The sequence below is a fragment of the Stenella coeruleoalba genome, assembly GCF_951394435.1.
Source record: "Stenella coeruleoalba genome assembly, chromosome: 11".
Taxonomy (NCBI): domain Eukaryota; kingdom Metazoa; phylum Chordata; class Mammalia; order Artiodactyla; family Delphinidae; genus Stenella; species Stenella coeruleoalba.
Window position 1 is genome coordinate 77,068,868 of NC_137157.1, and position 9,113 is coordinate 77,077,980.

At 38.5% G+C, this 9,113-nt stretch overlaps 1 pseudogene across 1 annotated transcript; it reads left to right on the plus strand.

The window, feature by feature from the left end:
- The first annotated feature begins 7,622 nt into the window (after positions 1-7,622).
- On the plus strand, positions 7,623-8,869 carry LOC307194588 (post-GPI attachment to proteins factor 4-like; annotated as a pseudogene). The gene has a single exon. The product of its transcript is annotated as a post-GPI attachment to proteins factor 4-like (transcript).
- The last annotated feature ends 244 nt before the right edge of the window (positions 8,870-9,113 follow it).

A 9,113-nucleotide genomic window follows, 5' to 3' on the forward strand; every position in this document is an offset into this window, starting at 1 on the left:
CATTCAACAGCAGCAGAATACACATTCTTCTCAAGCACACATGGAAAATTCTCCAGGATAGATCATATGCTAGACCACAAAGCTTTCTTGATATATTTAAGAAGACTGATCATATCAAGCATCTATTTCAACCACAAATGTATGAGACTGAAAATCAATTACAAGAATTAAACTGGTAAATTCAAAATATGTGAAGTTTAGACAACATGCTCTTGAAAAACCAATGGGTCAAAGAAGAAAGCAAAGAAAAACTTAAAAATACCTTGAGATAAATGAAACAACATACCAAAAATCCAAAATTTATGAGATGCAGGAAAAGCAGTTCTGAGAGGGAAGTTTATAGTAATAAATGCATACATTAAAGAGAAATAAAGAGCTCAAATAAACTACTTAATTTTAGACCATATGAAAGTAGAAAAAAAGGAAAAAACTAAGCCCAAACTTAGCAGAAAGAAGGAAATAACAAAGATCAGAGAGGGAATAAATAAAATAGAGACTAAAAAGACAATAGAAAAAAATCAATGAAACTAAGAATTTTTTTAAAGATAAATAAAAAAGACAAAACTTTAGCAGACTTATCAGGAAAAAAAGAGGATTCAAATAAATAAAATTATAAATAAAAAAAACATTACAACTGACACCACACAAATACAGCGATCTTAAGAGACTACTATGAAAAATTATGAGTCAACAAATTTGACAACCTAGAGGAAATGGATAAATTCCTAGAAATATACAGCCTACCAAGACTGCAACATGAAGAAATAGAACATCTGAACAGACCAATTACTAGTAAGGAGGTAGAACCAAAATCAAAAACCTACCAACAAAAAAAAGTCCAGGACAAGATGGCTTCACTGGTGAATTCTACTAAACATTTAAAGAAAATTATTACCAATTCTTCTCAAACTCTCTCAAAACTTAGAATAGGAGGGAAGCACTTTCAAATTCATTTGACAAGGCCAGCACAACTCTTATACAAAAACCAGATAAGGACACTACAAAAAAAGAAATTTAGAGGCCAATATTCCTGATGAACATAGATGCAAAAATTCTCAACAAAACATTAGCAAACTGAATTCAACAATACATTAAAAGGATCATGCACCATGATCAAGTAAAATTTATTCCAGGAATGCAAGTATGGTTCAACATACTCTAATCAATGTAATACACCACATTAATAAAATAAAGGATTAAAATCACATGATCATTTAAATAGATGCAGGAAAAGCATTTGACAAAATTCAATATCCTTTCATGATAAAAAATCTCAACAAAGTGGGCATGGAGGAAATGTACCTCAACATAATAAGGACACGTATGACAGACCCACAGCTAACATCATACTCAGTGATGAAAAACTGAAGGCTTTTCCTCTAAGATCAGGATCAAGACAAGGATGCTCAGTCTCACCACTCTTATTCAACACATTACTGGAAGAGCAATGAGGCAAGAAAAAGAATAAAAGACATCCAAATTAGAAAGGAATAAGTAAAATTGTCTCTATTTGCAGGTGACATAATATTACAAATAGAAAACCCTAAAGCCTCCACCAAAATTGTTAGAACTAATAAATGAATTCAGTAAAGTTGTAGTATACAAAATCAATATACAAAAATCAATTGTGTTTCTACATACCAACAAGGAACTATCAGAAAGAGAAATTAAGAAAGCAATCCCATTTACAATTACATTACAACAAGGATAAAACACTTAGGAATAAATTTAACTAAGAAGGTGAAAAATCTGTACACTGAAAACTATAAGACACTGATGAAAGAAACTGAAGAAGACACAAATAAATAGAAATGTATTCTATGTTCATGGTTTGAAAAAATTAATATTGTCAAATTGTCCATACTACCCAAAGTGATCTACAGGTTCATTGCAATCCCTGTCAAAATTCCAATTGCATTTTTCAGAGAAATAGAAAAAATAATCTTAAAATTTTTATGGAACCACAGAAAACCCTGAATAGTCAAAGCAATCTTGAGAAAGAAGAACAAAGCATAATGCATCCTAATTTCAAACTGTATTATAGAGCTATAGTAATCAAACCAGTATCGACATAAAAACACACACATGGATCAATGGACAAGAACAGAGAACCCAGAAATAAATCCATGCATATATGGTCAATTAATGTATGACAAAGAAACAAGAACATTCAGTAGGAAAAGATAGTCTCTTCAATAAAAGATACTGAGAAAACCACATGCAAAAGAATGAAACTGAATCCCTACCTTACACCATATACAAAAATCAACTCAAAATGGATTAAGGACTTGAATGTGAGACCTGAAATAAAAAACTCCTAGAAATAAACATAGATAGTAAGCTCCTTGATATAAGCCTTTGTGATTATTTTTTGGATTTGACACCAAAGCAAAGGCAACAAAAGCAAAAATAAACAATGGGACTACATCAAATTTAAAAATTTCTGCACAGCAATGAAATTATCAACAAAATGAAAAGGCAACCTGTGGAGTGGGAGAAAATATGCACAAATCAAATATCTGATAAGGGGTTAATATTCAAAATACATAAAGAGCTCATACCACCCAAAAGCAAAAAACAAACAATCCAATTAATAACTTGGTAGAGGAACTGAATAGACAGTTTTCTAAATAAATGGCCATATAAATGCAAACAGGTACATGGAAAGGTGCTCAACGTCACTAATCATCAGGGAAATGCAAATCAAAACCACAATGAGATATTACCTCACAACTGTTAAAATGGCTATTATCAAAAAGACAAGAAATACAAGTGTTGGTGAGGATATGGAGAAAAGGGAAACCTCATATACTGTTGGTGGGAATGTAAATTGGTGCAGCCACTATGGAAAACAGTATGTATGTTCCTCAAAAAATTAAAGATAGAACTACCACATGATTAAGCAACACTTCTGGATATATATGAAGTAAATGAAAACAAGATATTGAAGAGATATCTTCACTCTCATGTTCACTGTAGCATTTTTCACAATAATAATAGTCAAGGTATGGAAACAGCCCAAGTGGTGTCTGTCAATAGTTGAGTGGATAAAGTTCAGCAAATATATATATATATTTCAGCCATGAGAAAGATGAAAATTCTGCTGTGTGCAACAATGTGGATTGAATTAGATAGCATTATGCTAAGTGAATGAAGTCAGAGACACACTTATATGTGGAACCTAAAAAAGCCAAACTCATAGAAACAAATACTAGAATGGTAGTTGCCAAGGCCAGGAGGTGGGAGGTGGAGGGGAAGGAGCCATATTGGGCAAAGAGTACAAACTTCCAGTTTTAATATTAATAAGTTCTGGCGATGTAAGGTACAGCATAATGATTATAGTTAATATTACTGTATTATATACTTGAAGGTTGCTAAGAGATAAGATCTTAAATGTTTTTATCACAAAAAAAGAAACAGTAATTATGTAATATGATGCAGGTATTAGTTAACACTATGGTGGTAATCATTTCGCAATACATAACTGTTTCAAATCAACATGTTGTACATCTTGAAGGTACACATTGTTACGTATCAATTATATCTCAATAAAAGTGGAAAAATTATTCTCTTTAACCCATATTGAAATTGTATTGTGGTGTGGGAACGTCTAGAGAAGTAAATCTATAAAAAAAGTTCCCAAGTTTGCTTTTACCTTCTTGCATTTCCAAATCTGGTTTCCCAACTCAGCAAATCTGGAAATTTGATGTCTGTTTGTCCAAATTCTTGGGGGGAAAAAACCCCAGATTAACTGGTCTAGTGCTCAATAGTTTAATTTTCAACTGAAAATCAATTTAATTATTCATGATATAAAATGGTTTTTCCAATATGGAACCATACTTTAGAAACCAAATTATTGAGTTACATGAATCAGAGGATGCCTGGAGGAAGGGCACTTAGGAGGAGTACTCCTTTCTTCATCCAGTGCATCCAGATGCACTACTTCCAGTTCCCCTCCACATTCTTCTTTTCAACATCTTAAATGATTCATTAATTTCAATCAAATTGCTCATTAAGAGAAAGATTTATAAACTATATAACATTACATAAATATTAAGTATTAAATTTAGAAATACCTCATACGAAAACTTGATATATTTTTCTTAATAGCTAGGAAGTTTGACTTTCATCTATGAATATCTATGTATTTTTATTAGGTAGGAGTTATATAATTTTTGTTCCAGTTTTGTTTTGGCTTCCAGGAAATTCTGGGTTAGATTTTCTGTTCAATTGTGGAAGTTGCCCTTAGACTGAATTTCCAAAACAATGATCACTCCCATATTGTTACACAGCCCTTGTTCTCCCGTCATTTGTGCTATGGATTTATTATATATGTATTTTATTATAAATCCAGATCAAATACTGACATGTAGCAAAGATATACATAATGATAAATGAAAAGAAGAAAAAATAGGCTTAACATAAGAAAAATTTCCCATATTTGACGAATTTTGACCTTTGAAAATGTTAGTTTCATAAGGTTTAACCTAATAATGAACAAATGAAGATGTTATCTATAATTACTTCAATTCATTTTTGAAAGAGGTTGTTTACCAACATCTTTAATAAAATTTGTATTTTAATGGGAAGAACATTTTCAAACTACAGATATATTCACTCCCTGAGAGTATCCCTTTTCCCACTTACTGATGGGTGATTGGAACTGGAAAAAAATCTTTGATCTCATTTCGATAGCAGCTTTTAGACGTTTATCACTTGGTAGCTCTTTGTTCCTACCACACGTGCCATATATTCTGAGTAAAATATCCTTATAAACTTCTTACAACCTGATTTTAATAATAATTTTACAAATAAAAATACATTTTTTTCTTTTCTTCTGAGTGAAAATAAAACATACACATTTCTTTAGGTCTACAGACAATTTGCTGAAAGGTTCCCAAGCACAGTGTGAATGTACACTTAAAAATCAACTTCTTAACATGTATGGAACAGTAATGCCACATTAACTTAGACAACTTATTTAAAAAAACAACTAGTGTTTAGTTTACAATTACAGCAGCTGAAGTCAATTCCAAATGCCTGCGTGAAATTCTTATTTCTGTTATTTTTCTGGCACATGCTCACTGTGGCTGCATTGGAGCAATTAAGAGATTCATTGTGCCTGCGGTGGACAGGGAATCTTATAGGAACAAAACATCCAGGCACATCATTACAGAATTAGGATAAAATTTGCTTTTATTGGAGTAAATGCAGCAAAAGTGACTATGACAACCTGCAATAACAATGACAGTATAGTTACTACTCAGTCTTTCCCAATTTTTTCCTGCTGTGTTCCTCAGTGGAATCCAGGGTTTTGGATTACTTGCCAAGGAGTGGTTTAAAGTCTAAATGGCAAGCCAGGGCATTTAAAAATTGCTAATATGCAGTGTACACCAGAAGCAGTTTATGGGAAGTCTGTCTCATTACCTTGTGATGGTGGATATTATTCAGGGAAATAGTAGCTCATTACCCATTAAATATTTGTAAAAATGCTCAGTGTAGTCCAAACTTAGACAGGGTTTTTATCTTTCAGCTAAATTATCGATGCTGTTTTCTGGACAACTCATGCTGTTCAGATGTGTGGAGAAAAACTAATAAATGATTAATAACACAGTTACATAGGGGAAAATATCTGATGACCCATTACTGCAGTAAAAATTGTAATAAGTTTGCGTTGTATACAGTCCAATTTCCAGAAAGAAAAAGAATGGCTCATTTCCTTTGGAAATTCTCCGTGGTTTTGACTAGGTTCTCCTCTTTGAGTGTGTGCGCGCACGCACACACACACACACTCACATATGTTTTTTAAAAGTTCCCTTCACAATAGTGTTTCATATCATTTTTAGCTGGAGAAAGGTACAGGAAGGAAATGTCCAAGATTTGATGTTTACTTGGACCATGTCATTAACATTTCCAATTTGTTGAGTGGTTTTCATGTTTTCCAGAAGTCCTCACCCTGTAAAAGCTGATAGATGGGCTGACAGAACCTTCCAGGCTTGTGCTTGTATAATATGAGCCAAATGCCTGGAAACAATAAAACAGCAATTTTCTGAGAGATTTACCTGCAGGAAAAGCCAGGAACATAAAGGCCATTTTCTGTTTCCTGCCTTAAGCTTCTTCTTTTCTCTCAGTCCAGGAGGGGTTTGGGAGAGCTGGATCCTGTCAGGTTAACTGAGGGTGACATTAAATGTAATCTCAGCAGCAGCCACTGTGATGGCCCCAAAGGAAAGACCACTGGAGAGGAATCAGAGAACTGGGCTCCTGTCTGGCCAGAGTGGAGGCTTCGTGTCATGAACAACAGAAGCAAAGGCTGCAGGGGTTGGGAAATGTCAGATCTTTTCTCTTAAAAGCTGGACGGGGTCATCCAGTCATGATTTGACAAACAATGGTTCTAGCTCCAATAGCAGCTACAAACCAAGGGAAGGTTCCTCCCCAGTTAAGCCCATCACAGCTGAGCCAGACTGTCTGAAATTCATGGGGGCGTCATCCACACCACTGCATTCTAGAGGGCTGAGCCTCAAAACTGGGTCTCTTTATGTCACAAGACAAGAAGGAATATGCATCCTGGACTCAGAGCCCTAAAGAGGGATTAAAGTTAAGGAGGCCCGGACTAAAGTGATGTGAGGTGTTACCAGTGGGATCTTGGTTCCCCAAGTTAGTTTTGTAATAGTAATCAATTAATTGTAACCTTAACCCTGAAATGCCACATCCAAGTCCACAACCCATTTGGATACTTTCTGATTTAAAATGCATAGAACTATGTGAATTTTGCCTACTATTGCCATTTTTTCTTTGGCAAACTAAACTTTGGCATGTATTTTATATTCACGTTCACACAGTACTCCTTGCTTCTTCCGAACGTTAAATAACCATAAACTTAAAATAAGCTATCTGAGTGACTTAAGAAATAATAATAAAATAATTTCTTTCAACATAACTTTGGTTAAACAGTGAACCAGATCTTACCCTGAAAAATCTATTTTCTTAGGGTTTAAAAATCATAAGCCTTAAGCTCATACAGCCATGTGGCAGGATGAAACGTTTACTAAACAATGAGAGAGAAAGTTTTCTCTTTCCCCACTCAAGAGGGTGAGCAGGCTGCTGTTCTAGAGGAACAAAGTCCCCTTATTTGGGGGCAGGGTTAGGAGCCTCTTTAAAGCTTAGGCTCAAGAAGGTGAAGGAGAAGGGGCAAACCAGTTATTTTTCCTTTTTTTCTAATCCTAGGTTTTGACTGATGTGGACCTATCTGGCCCATTCTCAGGAGGTGCAGGATTTGAACAGCATGGTCCATGGATGCCTGGGGCATGAACCCATAGTCCTGCCACCTTGAAAGTCTCCGTAGGGCCAATGGCCAAACCACATGTTCACAGAATAGCAGGACCGTGAATATCAGGTGATCCTCTGGGTGGCAATCATAATGGGCTCAAGACCAGAGGCTTCGCTGCGGCCTTACTTGTGGCGTTGGCCGCTTCCTGCCGGAGGACTGCCGGAACCCCAGAAGGGTGTCCCCCGCGCAGCCAGGGCCAGCATCCGTGCAGGGATGACTGAATGTCACAGTGAGGGCACTTCCCTACCCCTCGCCTGCTTCTGTGGCACCGTGAGGCCGACAGAAAGGCGCGAGCTGGGCGCGTGCGAGTCCAGATTTGCCTTGCACTGATTCTGGCCTGTGGTCCACGATGGTTTGTTCTTGGGACCAGACCTGACCAGAAGTTGACCTCATGAGTATTTCAACCTCTCCAGCTGCCATGCTCCTCCGGAGGCTGAGGAAGCTCTCCTGGGGCAGCACTGCTGTCCAGCGCTTCATTTTAACGGTGGCGACCTTTGGTCTGCTGGGTGCCCTGGCCTGTCACTAGCTTCTGAACTTTTACTTCTACCTGCGCCACTGGCATCTGAACCGAACGAACCAAGAGTTCCTGCAGCAAAGCTTGAGAGAGGGTGAAGCTGCCCTCCGCTGCCCTCTGTCAACGGCTCGGTGCCCGTCGTCTGGCAGGCCACTCCCCGCCCCTGGCTGGTCATCACCATCATCACAGTGGACAGGCAACCTGGCTTCCACTATGTCCTGCAGGTCATGTCCCAGTTTCATCAGCTCCTTCAACAATGAGGCCCCTAGCGCGAGGGGCACCAACTTTCCTGTGCAACGTGGAGTGGAGCGTGAGCCATTTAGATGCCAAGCTGCTGTCCGAGTATGTCTCTGTGGTCAACAGCTACGAGGGCACGGAGGATGACCAATTCGTTTGAGAAAGAGAAGCAGGACTACATCTGTTGTCTGGAATCCTCCCTGCAGACCTAAACCCAGACTACATCCTGATGGTGGAAGATGACCCCGTTTCAGAAGAGCAGATCTTCCCAGTCTTGGAGCACCTTCTTCGGCCTCTGAGCCGCAACTCAGATATGCACTTTATCTAAAGCTCTATCACCCTGCAAGGCTCCAGCACTATATCACCCGGAGCCCATGCAGATCCTGAAGCGGGTTGGTGTCGGCATGTTGCTGGGGCCCTTACTAACCTGGATATATATGCAGTTTGCCAGCCAGCCGGGGTTTAGCTAACCCTTCATGCTCTTCTTCCTGTACAGCATGGGTCAGGTAAAGCTGGTGGGCTGGCACTATTTCCTGGAGCTGCGGCAGCTGCGTCCTTCCCTGTACAGCGTGGTCCCTGCTTCACAGTTTTGCACCCTGGCAATACCTTTCCCTGCCCGGGTGGCCCGCTGGACCCTCACCTACCTGTCCCAGGTGTACTGCCACAAGGGCTTTGGCAAGAAGATGGCACTCTTCTCACTGTTGAAGGCCAATGTGGTGGAGCTCAATCTTGTGAAACACATCAGGCTCTTCTCAAGCCTTCGGTACAACTTTCACCCCAGTCTGCTCTAGCTTGCCAAGAAATGCCTTTCTGAAGTGGCCACTTCTTGGAGATGCAACTATTGAGCTCTTTCTTTGGACACAGTTGCTTGCAGATATTTCATTGGCTTAAGTTTGCTAGGGATATAGGTACTAGGATGACTGAAGAACAGGCAAGTCAAGCACCTTGGCCTTGGTAACTCTCTGGCAGAAAAAAGCTGTTCACCATGAGTCCAGACCTCTGGTCCTCCACACAGCCACGCTGCCTCATGCAGTC